Here is a 14,956-nt window from a genome sequence, read left to right as displayed (position 1 = left end):
GAAGAAGAAGAAGAAGAATCTTTTCATTCTTCTCATTCTTCTTTTCATTCTTCTTCTTCTTCTTTTCATTCTTCTTCTTCTCATTCTTCTTTTCATTCTTCTTCTTCTTCTGAGGATGAGGATGAGGATGAAGAAGAAGAAGTAGGATGAAAATAAGAAGAATTCCAAGCCGGCAAAAAGTGTATCTGCAGAGCTCCTCTATTTCTGACAGTTCTCTGACATTCACATTTACAGAGGTTGAAACATTGTATCTATTTGTTTCCATAAATGGAAACAAATAGATACAATGTTTCAACCGCTGTAAATGTGAATGTCAGAGAACTGTCAGAAATAGCGGAGCTCTGCAGATACACTTAGCGGAGCTCTGCAGATACACTTTTTGCCGGCTTGGAATTCTTCTTATTTTCATCCTACTTCTTCTTCTTCTTCTTCATCCTCATCCTCAGAAGAAGAAGAAGAGGATGAGGATGAAGAAGAAGAAGAAGAAGAAGAAGTAGGATGAAAATAAGAAGAATTCCAAGCCGGGGAAAAGTGTATCTGTCAGAAATAGAGGAGCTCTGCAGATACACTTTTTGCCGGCTTGGAATTCTTCTTATTTTCATCCTACTTCATCTTCTTCATCCTCATCCTCATCCTCATCCTCATCCTCTTCTTCTTCTTCTGAGGATGAGGATGAGGATGAAGAAGAAGAAGAAGAAGAAGAAGTAGGATGAAAATAAGAAGAATTCCAAAAAGTGTATCTGCAGAGCTCCGCTAAGTGTATCTGCAGAGCTCCGCTATTTCTGACAGTTCTCTGACATTCACATTTACAGCGGTTGAAACATTGTATCTATTTGTTTCCATAAATGGAAACAAATAGATACAATGTTTCAACCGCTGTAAATGTGAATGTCAGAGAACTGTCAGAAATAGCGAAGCTCTGCAGATACACTTTTTGCCGGCTTGGAATTCTTTTTATTTTCATCCTACTTCTTCTTCTTCATCCTCATCCTCATCCTCAGAAGAAGAAGAGGATGAGGATGAAGAAGAAGAAGAAGTAGGATGAAAATAAGAAGAATTCCAAGCCGGGAAAAAGTGTATCTGTCAGAAATAGAGGAGCTCTGCAGATACACTTTTTGCCGGCTTGGAATTCTTCTTATTTTCATCCTACTTCTTCTTCATCCTCATCCTCATCCTCTTCTTCTTCTTCTGAGGATGAGGATGAGGATGAAGAAGAAGAAGAAGTAGGATGAAAATAAGAAGAATTCCAAGCCGGCTAAAAGTGTATCTGCAGAGCTCCGCTATTTCTGACAGTTCTCTGACATGCACATTTACAGCGGTTGAAACATTGTATCTATTTGTTTCCATAAATGGAAACAAATAGATACAATGTTTCAACCGCTGTAAATGTGAATGTCAGAGAACTGTCAGAAATAGAGGAGCTCTGCAGATACACTTTTTACCGGCTTGGAATTCTTCTTATTTTCATCCTACTTCTTCTTCTTCTTCTTCATCCTCATCCTCATCCTCTTCTTCTTCTTCTGAGGATGAGGATGAAGAAGAAGAAGAAGAAGAAGAAGTAGGATGAAAATAAGAAGAATTCCAAGCCAGCAAAAAGTGTATCTGCAGAGCTCCGCTAAGTGTATCTGCAGAGCTCCGCTAAGAAATAGCGGAGCTCTGCAGATACACTTTTTGCCGGCTTGGAATTCTCCTTCTTCTCATCCTTCTTCTTCTTCTTCTCATCCTTCTTCTTCTTCTCATCCTTCTCCTTCTTCTCATCCTTCTCCTTCTTCTCATCCTTCTTCTTCTTCTCATCCTTCTTCTTCTTCTCATCCTTCTTCTTCTTCTCATCCTTCTCCTTCTTCTCATCCTTCTTCTTCTTCTCATCCTTCTCATCTTCTCATCCTTCTCCTTCTTCTCATCCTTCTTCTTCTTCTCATCCTTCTCCTTCTTCTCATCCTTCTTCTCATCCTTCTCCTTCTTCTCATCCTTCTTCTCATCCTTCTCCTTCTTCTCATCCTTCTCCTTCTACTTCTTCTCATCCTTCTCCTTCTCCTTCTTCTCATCCTTCTCCTTCTTCTCATCCTTCTCCTTCTTCTCATCCTTCTCCTTCTTCTCATCCTTCTCCTTCTTCTCATCCTTCTCCTTCTTCTCCTTCCTCATCTCCAAGGGCATTTAAATTAAAGGTACAGTGTTCTGCACTAATATAAAGGCTCTCTGAAGCCTAGAAACCCTTTTAATTAGTTAAATTCGCAGCGAATAAATTCGCATCGAATCAAATTTCTTCCTCAAATTCGGCGAATCAGTCGAATCGAATTTTTGAATAATTCGCTCATCTCTAGTCGCTAACTTCAAATGAGATGTTTATAAGTTTTTGTTTGTTTTTGTCCAGAGGGTAATCTAGCAGTGTCTAGCAGGCGTTCACATTGCGGGACCATGCCACAACTGTGATTCAAGTGTTTGGCTCATTGTGTGGCCCCATTGATCTCAATCGGCGAGTTTGACAGGCTGAAATACGAAATACTTTTTATATTTAAGATTTTCCTCCACTTTCAGTCCCAGTGGCAATAGCCACCAGCATAAAATATAGATGGGACAAATAATAGAATGGAGGCCAGGTAAAATTATAAGGCAAGTTTAAAGGAGAAGTTCACCTTTTGAAAAAAAATAATAAATGCACATTTTTTTGCATATTAAAAAAAGTGCATTTATTATTTTTTGTTGCAGGAGCCTGGAAAGCATTGCACCAGTGATCAGCAGATCCCTGGAGCCATGCAGGTCCCCTGCAGACCTGACAGTATATCTGCTTACCGTACGGGAACATATCCCTGTACTGCTGTCGCAGGGAGGGGAGGATCGGACAACCGATGCAGCATTGGGAACACTAGAAATGGGTGGAACATGTAACATGTTCTCGAAGGTGAACTTATCCTTTACATCTACTCCCACCCCCATTCAAAGCCTTTTCTATCTACCTTGTAGAAGGAAAGATGTCTTGACTTACCGATTCCAAAGTTGCTCCGGTCCGGTAACACAATCAGCTTCCAGCACCGGATCTAGTTTAGAAGAGAGACAGCTGAAAATGGATGCCCACAGTAAGCTTATAAGTGATGTCATGGCGCAAGCTCTGCAGCCATTGTCCGGGATCTCTCCTCTTCACTGAAGCCAGCTCGAGAGATCATGTGATCGGACCAGAGCGACTTTAGAATAGGTCATTATAGACATCTTTCCTTTTCCAGGGTAGATAGAATAGGCTTAGGATGAATGTGGGAGTACATTTAAGCATAGCTAGGTTTTGATTTGCCTTCCACTTTGCGTATCACATCTGTAAAAAGTATTCTGAAACACAAAAATAGGTTTTGAACGGACTCTACTGGTACAATATGGTGACTTAAAATTACATACATTTTATTGATATCGATATATAAAACATTGGATTAAAAGGCCTTAAAAAATTACATATCAATATTATATAAAAATATACAGTGTTATGTATAAAAATTATATATCAGTATGTCTGTTCACTTTTATATACATCTCTGTTCCCCATGGAAAGCTTAGCACCAGTGACAAAACAGAAGATACTTTACGTCATCCAATTATCAATGAAGCAAAAAATTATTTTTGCCATTAATATGATAAGTGTTGAAATGACTTTCCATATCATCGACACGCTTCACTGACGTTGGTCCGCTTCCTCAGGATGGAATGGTAAAATGGTAGTATATAATATATAGTGCAGACCCAGTGATTGGTCAAGCATTTAAACCCAGGTTCTGATCCACTAAAGTGCTACTAAACCCAGGGCCTGGTATTCACTATATCTGGTCTCCCACAGTGCACACAGCATGGAAATGCAATTATTTTATTAAATATAAACTGCTAAATACCTTTTCACATCAGCAGTTAGAGCAGTCTTGTGACTTCTATCAATGTCCAGCTGAGAACTGGCTAAAGTGTGTAGGAGGAGTTTTTATTCTCCTCTGATTGTCCTATGAGGCTGCATAACTCCTGACCTCTGTCTGGACAGTGCTGATTGGCTCTGTGCTGATCACAAAAATACTCCCATACACACCAGACTGAGCATGTGCAGAGTGACTCCTAGAGCTCTGTACTATCAGCAGATGGATTGGGGATAGTAGAAGGGGAGGATCAGAGAAGACAGGATCAAACAGCCTTTTTACTCAATGCAGAGGATTATCCCCTTAGGTTCCACAGTGAGTTTAACAAGCATGCTTTATTGTATATACAGACTAACTTTACTGTTGTAGGTTAATATTACTTTAATGGTACAAGCAGCCAGGCACAAAGTATTTTTGTCTAGGGGTGTTAAATTTCATTCAATCCTCAGACAATGATCAGGCGGGGGTTAGGGATTGGAAAAAGCTTTGGGATGCCTGGAACTAGAGAAATTATCTGAGGACACTATCTTGAAACAGATGAATGACACGAAGCAGTGTTTCCTCCATAAAAAGGGCAGCAATCGCTTTTAGCACAAAGAGGCTTCCTCTAAGGCGCAACCCTGGTAGCTAGGTCTGGAACAGTCCCTCTATCCGGAAAGGGGCGCACAAGCAACAATCATGCAGGATTCTCTGGGGTTTAGGTATCCCAGAAAGATCCTCTCTAGGTGTTGCTCGGGTGTTTCTGCGACTTTAGGGGATGACTTTTCTGCTCCTTAATGAGCTAGAGACATCTGAAACTTCTTTGGGCTTCTTCAAAGCCTAGGAAGGTTTGCCACCACTTCCAGGCTGGGTCAATCTCTAGCAGGTGAAGGACCCTGCTACTCTCTGCAATCATACTTATATACCACTCTCAGCCCCCTGCTGATCACTCTTCTTGACCAGGGATTGGCTGAACCTGCATACAGGGCCAGCTCAGACTCTACCCTCTCCTCTCACTATGTTTCCAGGTATATCTGGAAAGTCAGGAGATGGGCTAGCCTGCAACTGCGGAACTCAGAGTAAGCAAAACACAATTATGTTTCCACTTCTAACAGCAGAACCAAGAAGCTAAATTTGCCTAACTAGGAGGGTGCTACAAATATATTGAAACCAGCTCAATCAAAAAGCTACTTCTCAGGCAGGCACATGGACAAAGAGGGGACAGCTAGAACAGGGAAAAAGACAAATCCATCCGCCAGATACTAAATCATGTCCCTTTTATAAATGAAGGAGAACTCTTCCTAGTTGAGGTCAACTAGATATTAAAAGAAGTGTGGGATTAAAAAAGAAAAAAAGGAACATACATACTAACTATGGCTGCAGTATCAGTCCAATTCTGCAGATGTCCCCTGTCGATTCTAAAACCAAGAACTGAATAACCACATGACCCCTGATCACTCAGTTCACAATCTGCTCTATGCAGTGACTAGAGATGAGCGAATCGAACTAGGCGAAGTGGAATTCGTTTCGAATATTAGAAAAATTTCGCGCCGAATCCGAAAATTAGCATACTTCGGATGCGCGAATCGAAATTTTTCCTAAAATGGCGGCGACATGTGCGGCGAAGGAGCGGGGATGTCTGGGAAGGCGCGCAGACAAGGCGCGCTGACCCATAATGCATTCATTCATGACATGTGATCGCATTAGCCAATCAGCAGCCACTTAGGGACACAGAAACGTTACTTAGGGACACAGAAACGTTACTTAGGGCCACAGAACCGTTACTTAGGGCCACAGAAACGTTACTTAGGGCCACAGAAACGTTACTTAGGGCCACAGAATCGTTACTTAGGGACACAGAAACGTTACTTAGGGCCACAGAAACGTTACTTAGGGCCACAGAAACGTTACTTAGGGCCACAGAATCGTTACTTAGGGCCACAGAAACGTTACTTAGGGCCACAGAATCGTTACTTAGGGCCACAGAAACGTTACTTAGGGCCACAGAATCGTTACTTAGGGACACAGAATTGTTACTCAGGGACAGACACAGAATTGTTACTCAGGGACAGACACAGAATTGTTACTGAGGGACACAGAATTGTTACTGAGGGACACAGAATTGTTACTGAGGGACACAGAATTGTTACTCAGGGACAGACACAGAATTGTTACTCAGGGACAGACACAGAATTGTTACTCAGGGACAGACACAGAATTGTTACTCAGGGACACAGAATTGTTACTGAGGGACACAGAATTGTTACTGAGGGACACAGAACTGTTACTCAGGGACACAGAACTGTTACTCAGGGACACAGAACTGTTACTCAGGGACACAGAACTGTTACTCAGGGACAGACACAGAATTGTTACTGAGGGACACAGAATTGTTACTGAGGGACACAGAATTGTTACTGAGGGACACAGAATTGTTACTCAGGGACAGACACAGAATTGTTCCTGAGGGACACAGAACTGTTACTCGGGGACACAGAACTGTTACTCAGGGACACAGAACTGTTACTCAGGGACAGACACAGAATTGTTACTGAGGGACACAGAATTGTTACTCAGGGACAGACACAGAATTGTTACTCAGGGACAGACACAGAATTGTTACTGAGGGACACAGAATTGTTATTGAGGGACTCAGAATTGTTACTCAGGGACAGACACATAATTGTTACTGAGGGACACAGAATTGTTACTGAGGGACACAGAATTGTTACTCAGGGACAGACACAGAATTGTTACTGAGGGACACAGAATTGTTACTGAGGGACACAGAATTGTTACTCAGGGACAGACACAGAATTGTTACTCAGGGACAGACACAGAATTGTTACTGAGGGACACAGAATTGTTACTGAGGGACACAGAATTGTTACTGAGGGACACAGAATTGTTACTCAGGGACACAGAATTGTTACTGAGGGACACAGAATTGTTACTGAGGGACACAGAATTGTTACTCAGGGACAGACACATAATTGTTACTGAGGGACACAGAGTTGTTACTGAGGGACACAGAATTGTTACTGAGGGACACAGAATTGTTACTCAGGGACACAGAATTGTTACTCAGGGACAGACACAGAATTGTTACTCAGGGAAAGACACATAATTGTTACTGAGGGACACAGAATGGTTATTGAGGGACACAGAATTGTTACTGAGGGACACAGAATTGTTACTCAGGGACACAGAATTGTTACTCAGGGACAGACACAGAATTGTTACTCAGGGACAGACACAGAATTGTTACTGAGGGACACAGAATTGTTACTCAGGGACACAGAATTGTTACTCAGGGACAGACACAGAATTGTTACTCAGGGACACAGAATTGTTACTCAGGGACTGACACAGAATAGTTACTCAGGGACACAGAATTGTTACTCAGGGACACAGAATTGTTACTCAGGGACAGACACAGAATTGTTACTGAGGGACACAGAATTGTTACTGAGGGACACAGAATTGTTACTCAGGGACAGACACAGAATTGTTACTCAGGGACAGACACAGAATTGTTACTGAGGGACACAGAATTGTTACTGAGGGACACAGAATTGTTACTGAGGGACACAGAATTGTTACTCAGGGACAGTCACAGAATTGTTACTCAGGGACAGACACAGAATTGTTACTGAGGGACACAGAATTGTTACTCAGGGACACAGAATTGTTACTCAGGGACAGACACAGAATTGTTACTCAGGGACACAGAATTGTTACTCAGGGACACATAATCGTTGAATTAAAGAGTATGTCAGACAACATGCAGAGGAGTGGCAGAGGAGGCAATGTTTTAGGAGCGAGCAGACGTGGCAGCAGAGGAAGGGGTCGAGGCAGCACTAGTCGCAGCCAGAGGCCATTGCTCCCAGTGTCATCCAGCGGTCGTGTCTCCACCGACAACCCTGCCGTCATCGATTGGTTGGCTCGGTCGTCTTCCTCTTCCCAGGTCACCTCTGACACCTACAGCCAACGGTCGGTGGGTACGTCAGACACAACCGTTAGTTGGCATGGCCCGGGAGCAAGCCCACTGAAATCACGTGTCCTCTACCTGCCCCTGTCCTTTGGTGTTCCCTCACCAAGCGAAGTATCGCATGCTGTGGGCTCAGCCCCACTGTACAGTGAGGAAGAGCTAACAGAGGGCGGTCAGGAACGGGGGGAGACATCCGCCTCTTCAGCAGCCAGGCGAAGAAGTACTGGCGAGGAGAGTGGCTCGGTAGCCGGTCTAGAGACAGGTCTGTCTCCTGACCCACACGCAGCCGAGGGGGCTAGTAGTGAGGCGGAGACCCTAATTGAAGATGAGGAGGCTGATCGCACTTGGCAACCTCGTCGTCATCAGGCAATTTCTTCCGCATCATCAGGAGAAGAGGGAGCCAGCTTGGCAGCGAGCAAAACAGTCGGTGGGTTGGCCAGGAGGCAGCAGGGTCGCAGCAGTGTCAGTGGAGGCAAACGGCCACGGAGTAGAGCACCAGCTCCACTGCAGCCTACCACCACGGCCAGTAGTGGTGCCGGTGTGCACGGAGGAAGTAGCAGTCAGCCAGTGAGGAGTAGCGGGGGCAAAGTTTCCTACTCGGCAGTGTGGCAATTTTTCCTCAAGCCGCCCGAGGAAGTAAACGTAGCCGTATGTCGACTATGTGGCCAGAAAGTCAAGCGTGGCCAGGGGGCCCATGATGGGACTACAGCGTTGCGTCAGCATATGCAGCGTCGCCATTCGGTGGCCTGGGAAAACCGTGATAAAGATACGGCGGTTCTGCCTGCCCCAGCCCCCGCTCCATCACCCGCTCCGTTACTTGCTCCGTCACCCGACGTCAATCGCCCTCTATCAGCCAGTCAAGGCTCCAACACCTCTGCTGAGGGGAGTTGTCGCTCGTTGGCATCTTCCGCTCGTTCAGATGCTCCTTCTCCTGCTACTCCTCTTCACGGATTCCGTCAGCAGTCTTTCTTGGAATCCGTTTCCAAGAGACAACAGTTTGCGAGCACGCACCCGACGGTGCAAAAGCTGAACGTCCTCCTGTCCAAGTTGCTGGTGCTGCAGTCCCTCCCTTTCCAAGTGGTGGACTCAGCACCTTTCCGAGAAATGATGGCTTGTGCCGCGCCACGGTGGAGAGTGCCAAGCCGGCATTTCTTCGCCAAAAAGGCAGTGCCAGCCCTGCATTCACATATAGAAGAGATGGTGGGCCAGTCTTTGAGCATGTCGGTCTCTGCCAAAGTGCACGGCAGCGCCGACGTGTGGAGCTGTAACTACGGTCAGGGACAGTACATGTCATTTACGGCCCACTGGGTGAACGTGGTGCCGGCACAGCCGCACCAGCAACTTGGACAGGTCACGCCGCTTTTGCCTCCACGTTTGCACGTCCTTGGTCCAGCAAACATGTCCGCCTCTACCACCTCTTCTTCCACCGTGTCCTCAGCCGCCACCCCCGTGCCAAGTCCCATTACCCGACCGGCATATCACATGTGCAGGGCGCAACGGTGTCACGCTGTGCTGCACCTGGTATGCCTTGGCGAACGTAGTCACACAGGGGAGGAACTTCTGAGTGTAATGAACAGAGAAATCGACAGATGGCTGTCTCCGCGCAAACTGAAAATCGGAACCATGTTGACCGACAACGGAAAGAACATGGTGTCTGCTCTGCGTCAAGGAAGGTTGTGCCATGCGCCATGCATGGCTCACGTGTTCAATCTGGTTGTCAAGCGGTTCCTAAAATCCACCATCCCACTGCAAGACATCCTTAAAATGTCACGTAAACTTTGCATGCATTTCAGCCATTCCTACACCGCAAATCACACCCTCCTTGAGCTGCAGCGGCAGAACGGAATTCCACAGCATCGCCTGATCTGCGACGTTGCAACAAGGTGGAATTCAACCCTACACATGTTAGACCGCCTTTACGAGCAGCGAAAGGCCATCACCGATTTCCTGATGTTACAAGCGGATAAAGGTACTCCCCTGTGTAACTTCGTTGTCAGCCATTGGCAGCTCATGCGTGACACCTGCCGCTTGCTCAGGCCCTTTGAGGAGGCCACGCTATTCGTGAGTCGGCAGGACTATGGGATGAACGACGTCATTCCTCTGTTGCACGTCCTGGAACAAATGCTGTTAACAATGGATGGTCAGGGTGCGGTAGACGTGGCGCACAGATCTCAACGCCACATGACCCCTGTGGGGGCAGGACAGGAAGAAGAGGAGGAGGTAGAGGAGGACATTGGTGCTCAGGAATTATTGAGTGAAATGGGTGGTTTTTCCACTCAGCGGACAGGAGTGGAGGAGCAGGAGCATCTGGTAGAGGAGGAGGAGGAGACAGAGGACCCAGACGCACCGTGGCAGTATGCTGTGGAGATGGAGGCAGGGAGTCCCTCGCATTCCTTGGCACAAATGGCCCATAGCATGCTCGGTTGCTTGCGTAGCGACAGCCGAATAATAACCATCAGACAGAGGGATGACTTTTGGCTGTCCACCTTGTTGGACCCTCGCTACCGTTCAAAAATGGTGGCCTTTTTCACACCTGCTGAGAAGGAGGCCAAAATTACGTACTATAAGAACCACCTATGTAGTCAGTTGGTCTCTGCCTTTCTGCGCCAACGTCCATCCTCAGACACTGTGGGCCCTGTGCGCTCGCGTTCCGCTGCCATGGCAGCAGGGGAGGGGTGGGGTGGTAGGAGCAGTGGCAGCTCCACCAGCAGCGGCTGCCTCAGTCTGCAGTCGATGATGAGTAGCTTTCTTCACCAGCGCAGTGAGGAAACTACTAACCAGCCGCAGCAGCAGCAGCAGCATCAGGTGGACCTGCAGCAGGAGCTCAAACAACAGGCTTGGGCCTACTTGGACAGCACCCTGCCAACCGAGGTAGACAATCCCCTTGACTACTGGGCAACGAAACTTGACCTTTGGCCCCAACTAGCTGAATTTGCCCTTGAAAGGCTGTCATGCCCGGCCAGTAGCGTGGCATCGGAGCGCGTGTTTAGTGCGGCAGGAGCTATTGTAACTCCGCGGAGGACACGACTGTCCACCCAAAGTGTGGAGAGACTCACGTTTGTGAAAATGAATCAGGCGTGGATTAGTCTGGATTTCAAACCACCAGTTCCTGACACAACTGACTAAATCCGCCATGAATCATGCCCCTGCCATGTGCCACTTTCAGGTCTCCTCACACTGCTGCTGGGTTCCATTTTGTCATAGGGTGCTGGCAGATTACGGGCCTCCCATTGCTGCTGCCAGGCCTGTAATCTTCCATGGGCGCCCGTACCGCCTCCTCATGCTGCTGCCAGGTCCACAGTGTCTCATGGGTCCCTGTACGGCCTCCCATTGCTGCTGTCTCCATCGCCACACTCTGCCATGTGCCACTTTCAGGTCTCCTCACACTCCTGCTGGGTTCCATGTTGTCATAGGATGCTGGCAGATTACGAGCCTCCCATAGCTGCTGCCAGGCCCCTAATCTGCCATGGGCCCCTATACCGCCTCCTCATGCTGCTGCCAGGTCCACAGTGTCTCATGGGTCCCTGTACCGCCTCCCATTGCTGCTGTCTCCATCGCCACACTCTGCCATGTGCCACTTTCAGGTCTCCTTACACTCCTGCTGGGTTCCATTTTGTCATAGGTTGCTGGCAGATTACGGGCGTCTCCCATTGCTGCTGCCAGGCCCCTAATCTGCCATGGGCCCCCGTACCGCCTCCTCATGCTGCTGCCAGGTCCACAGTGTCTCATGGGTCCCTGTACCGCCTCCCATTGCTGCTGTCTCCATCGCCACACTCTGCCATGTGCCACTTTCAGGTCTCCTCACACTGCTTCTGGGTTCCATTTTGTCATAGGTTGCTGGCAGATTACGGGCATCTCCCATTGCTGCTGCCAGGCCTGTAATCTGCCATGGGCCCCCGTACCGCCTCCTCATGCTGCTGCCAGGTCCACAGTGTCTCATGGGTCCCTGTACGGCCTCCCATTGCTGCTGTCTCCATCGCCACACTCTGCCATGTGCCACTTTCAGGTCTCCTCACACTCCTGCTGGGTTCCATTTTGTCATAGGTTGCTGGCAGATTACGGGCGTCTCCCATAGCTGCTGCCAGGCCCCTAATCTGCCATGGGCCCCTGTACCGCCTCCTCATGCTGCTGCCAGGTCCACAGTGTCTCATGGGTCCCTGTACGGCCTCCCATTGCTGCTGTCTCCATCGCCACACTCTGCCATGTGCCACTTTCAGGTCTCCTCACACTCCTGCTGGGTTCCATTTTGTCATAGGTTGCTGGCAGATTACGGGCGTCTCCCATTGCTGCTGCCAGGCCCCTAATCTGCCATGGGCCCCCGTACCGCCTCCTCATGCTGCTGCCAGGTCCACAGTGTCTCATGGGTCCCTGTACGGCCTCCCATTGCTGCTGTCTCCATCGCCACACTCTGCCATGTGCCACTTTCAGGTCTCCTCACACTCCTGCTGGGTTCCATTTTGTCATAGGATGCTGGCAGATTACGGGCCTCCCATAGCTGCTGCCAGGCCCCTAATCTGCCATGGGCCCCTGTACCGCCTCCTCATGCTGCTGCCAGGTCCACAGTGTCTCATGGGTCCCTGTACCGCCTCCCATTGCTGCTGTCTCCATCGCCACACTCTGCCATGTGCCACTTTCAGGTCTCCTCACACTCCTGCTGGGTTCCATTTTGTCATAGGATGCTGGCAGATTACGAGCCTCCCATAGCTGCTGCCAGGCCCCTAATCTGCCATGGGCCCCCGTACCGCCTCCTCATGCTGCTGCCAGGTCCACAGTGTCTCATGGGTCCCTGTACCGCCTCCCATTGCTGCTGTCTCCATCGCCACACTCTGCCATGTGCCACTTTCAGGTCTCCTCACACTGCTGCTGGGTTCCATTTTGTCATAGGATGCTGGCAGATTACGGGCCTCCCATAGCTGCTGCCAGGCCCCTAATCTGCCATGGGCCCCTGTACCGCCTCCTCATGCTGCTGCCAGGTCCACAGTGTGTCATGCCATGTGCCACTTTCAGGTCTCCTCACACTGCTGGTGTGTTCCATTTTGTCATAGAGTGCTGGCAGATTACGGGCCTCCCATTGCTGCTGCCAGGCCCCTAATCTGCCATGGGCCCCTGTACCGCCTCCTCATGCTGCTGCCAGGTCCACAGTGTCTCATGGGTCCCTGTACGGCCTCCCATTGCTGCTGTCTCCATCGCCACACTCTGCCATGTGCCACTTTCAGGTCTCCTCACACTGCTGCTGGGTTCCATTTTGTCATAGGGTGCTGGCAGATTACGGGCCTCCCATTGCTGCTGCCAGGCCCCTAATCTGCCATGGGCCCCTGTACCGCCTCCTCATGCTGCTGCCAGGTCCACAGTGTGTCATGCCATGTGCCACTTTCAGGTCTCCTCACACTGCTGGTGTGTTCCATTTTGTCATAGAGTGCTGGCAGATTACGGGCCTCCCATTGCTGCTGCCAGGCCCCTAATCTGCCATGGGCCCCTGTACCGCCTCCTCATGCTGCTGCCAGGTCCACAGTGTCTCATGGGTCCCTGTACGGCCTCCCATTGCTGCTGTCTCCATCGCCACACTCTGCCATGTGCCACTTTCAGGTCTCCTCACACTCCTGCTGGGTTCCATTTTGTCATAGGTTGCTGGCAGATTACGGGCGTCTCCCATTGCTGCTGCCAGGCCCCTAATCTGCCATGGGCCCCCGTACCGCCTCCTCATGCTGCTGCCAGGTCCACAGTGTCTCATGGGTCCCTGTACCGCCTCCCATTGCTGCTGTCTCCATCGCCACACTCTGCCATGTGCCACTTTCAGGTCTCCTCACACTGCTGCTGGGTTCCATTTTGTCATAGGGTGCTGGCAGATTACGGGCCCCCCATAGCGGCTGCCAGGCCCCTAATCTGCCATGGGCCCCCGTACCGCCTCCTCATGCTGCTGCCAGGTCCACAGTGTCTCATGGGTCCCTGTACCGCCTCCCATTGCTGCTGTCTCCATCGCCACACTCTGCCATGTGCCACTTATACGTCTCCTCACACTGCTTCTGGGTTCCATTTTGTCATAGGTTGCTGACAGATTACGGGCGTCTCCCATTGCTGCTGCCAGGCCTGTAATCTGCCATGGGCCCCCGTACCGCCTCCTCATGCTGCTGCCAGGTCCACAGTGTCTCATGGGTCCCTGTACGGCCTCCCATTGCTGCTGTCTCCATCGCCACACTCTGCCATGTGCCACTTTCAGGTCTCCTCACACTCCTGCTGGGTTCCATTTTGTCATAGGTTGCTGGCAGATTACGGGCGTCTCCCATAGCTGCTGCCAGGCCCCTATTCTGCCATGGGCCCCTGTACCACCTCCTCATGCTGCTGCCAGGTCCACAGTGTCTCATGGGTCCCTGTACGGCCTCCCATTGCTGCTGTCTCCATCGCCACACTCTGCCATGTGCCACTTTCAGGTCTCCTCACACTCCTGCTGGGTTCCATTTTGTCATAGGTTGCTGGCAGATTACGTGCGTCTCCCATTGCTGCTGCCAGGCCCCTAATCTTCCATGGGCCCCCGTACCGCCTCCTCATGCTGCTGCCAGGTCCACAGTGTCTCATGGGTCCCTGTACGGCCTCCCATTGCTGCTGTCTCCATCGCCACACTCTGCCATGTGCCACTTTCAGGTTTCCTCACACTCCTGCTGGGTTCCATTTTGTCATAGGGCGCTGGCAGATTACGGGCCTCCCATTGCTGCTGCCAGGCTTTAATCTGCCATGGGCCCCTGTACCGCCTCCTCATGCTGCTGCCAGGTCCACAGTGTCTCATGGGTCCCTGTACCGCCTCCCATTGCTGCTGTCTCCATCGCCACACTCTGCCATGTGCCACTTTCAGGTCTCCTCACACTGCTGCTGGGTTCCATTTTGTCATAGGATGCTGGCAGATTATGGGCCTCCCATAGCTGCTGCCAGGCCCCTAATCTGCCATGGGCCCCTGTACCGCCTCCTCATGCTGCTGCCAGGTCCAGAGTGTGTCATGCCATGTGCCACTTTCAGGTCTCCTCACACTGCTGGTGTGTTCCATTTTGTCATAGAGTGCTGGCAGATTACGGGCCTCCCATTGCTGCTGCCAGGCCCCTAATCTGCCATGGGC

This window comes from Staurois parvus, unplaced genomic scaffold, assembly GCF_062004578.1.
Source record: "Staurois parvus isolate SC_StPar_1 unplaced genomic scaffold, SC_StPar_1.0 ptg000970l, whole genome shotgun sequence".
Taxonomy (NCBI): domain Eukaryota; kingdom Metazoa; phylum Chordata; class Amphibia; order Anura; family Ranidae; genus Staurois; species Staurois parvus.
Note: the sequence above shows the minus strand (reverse complement) of the source record.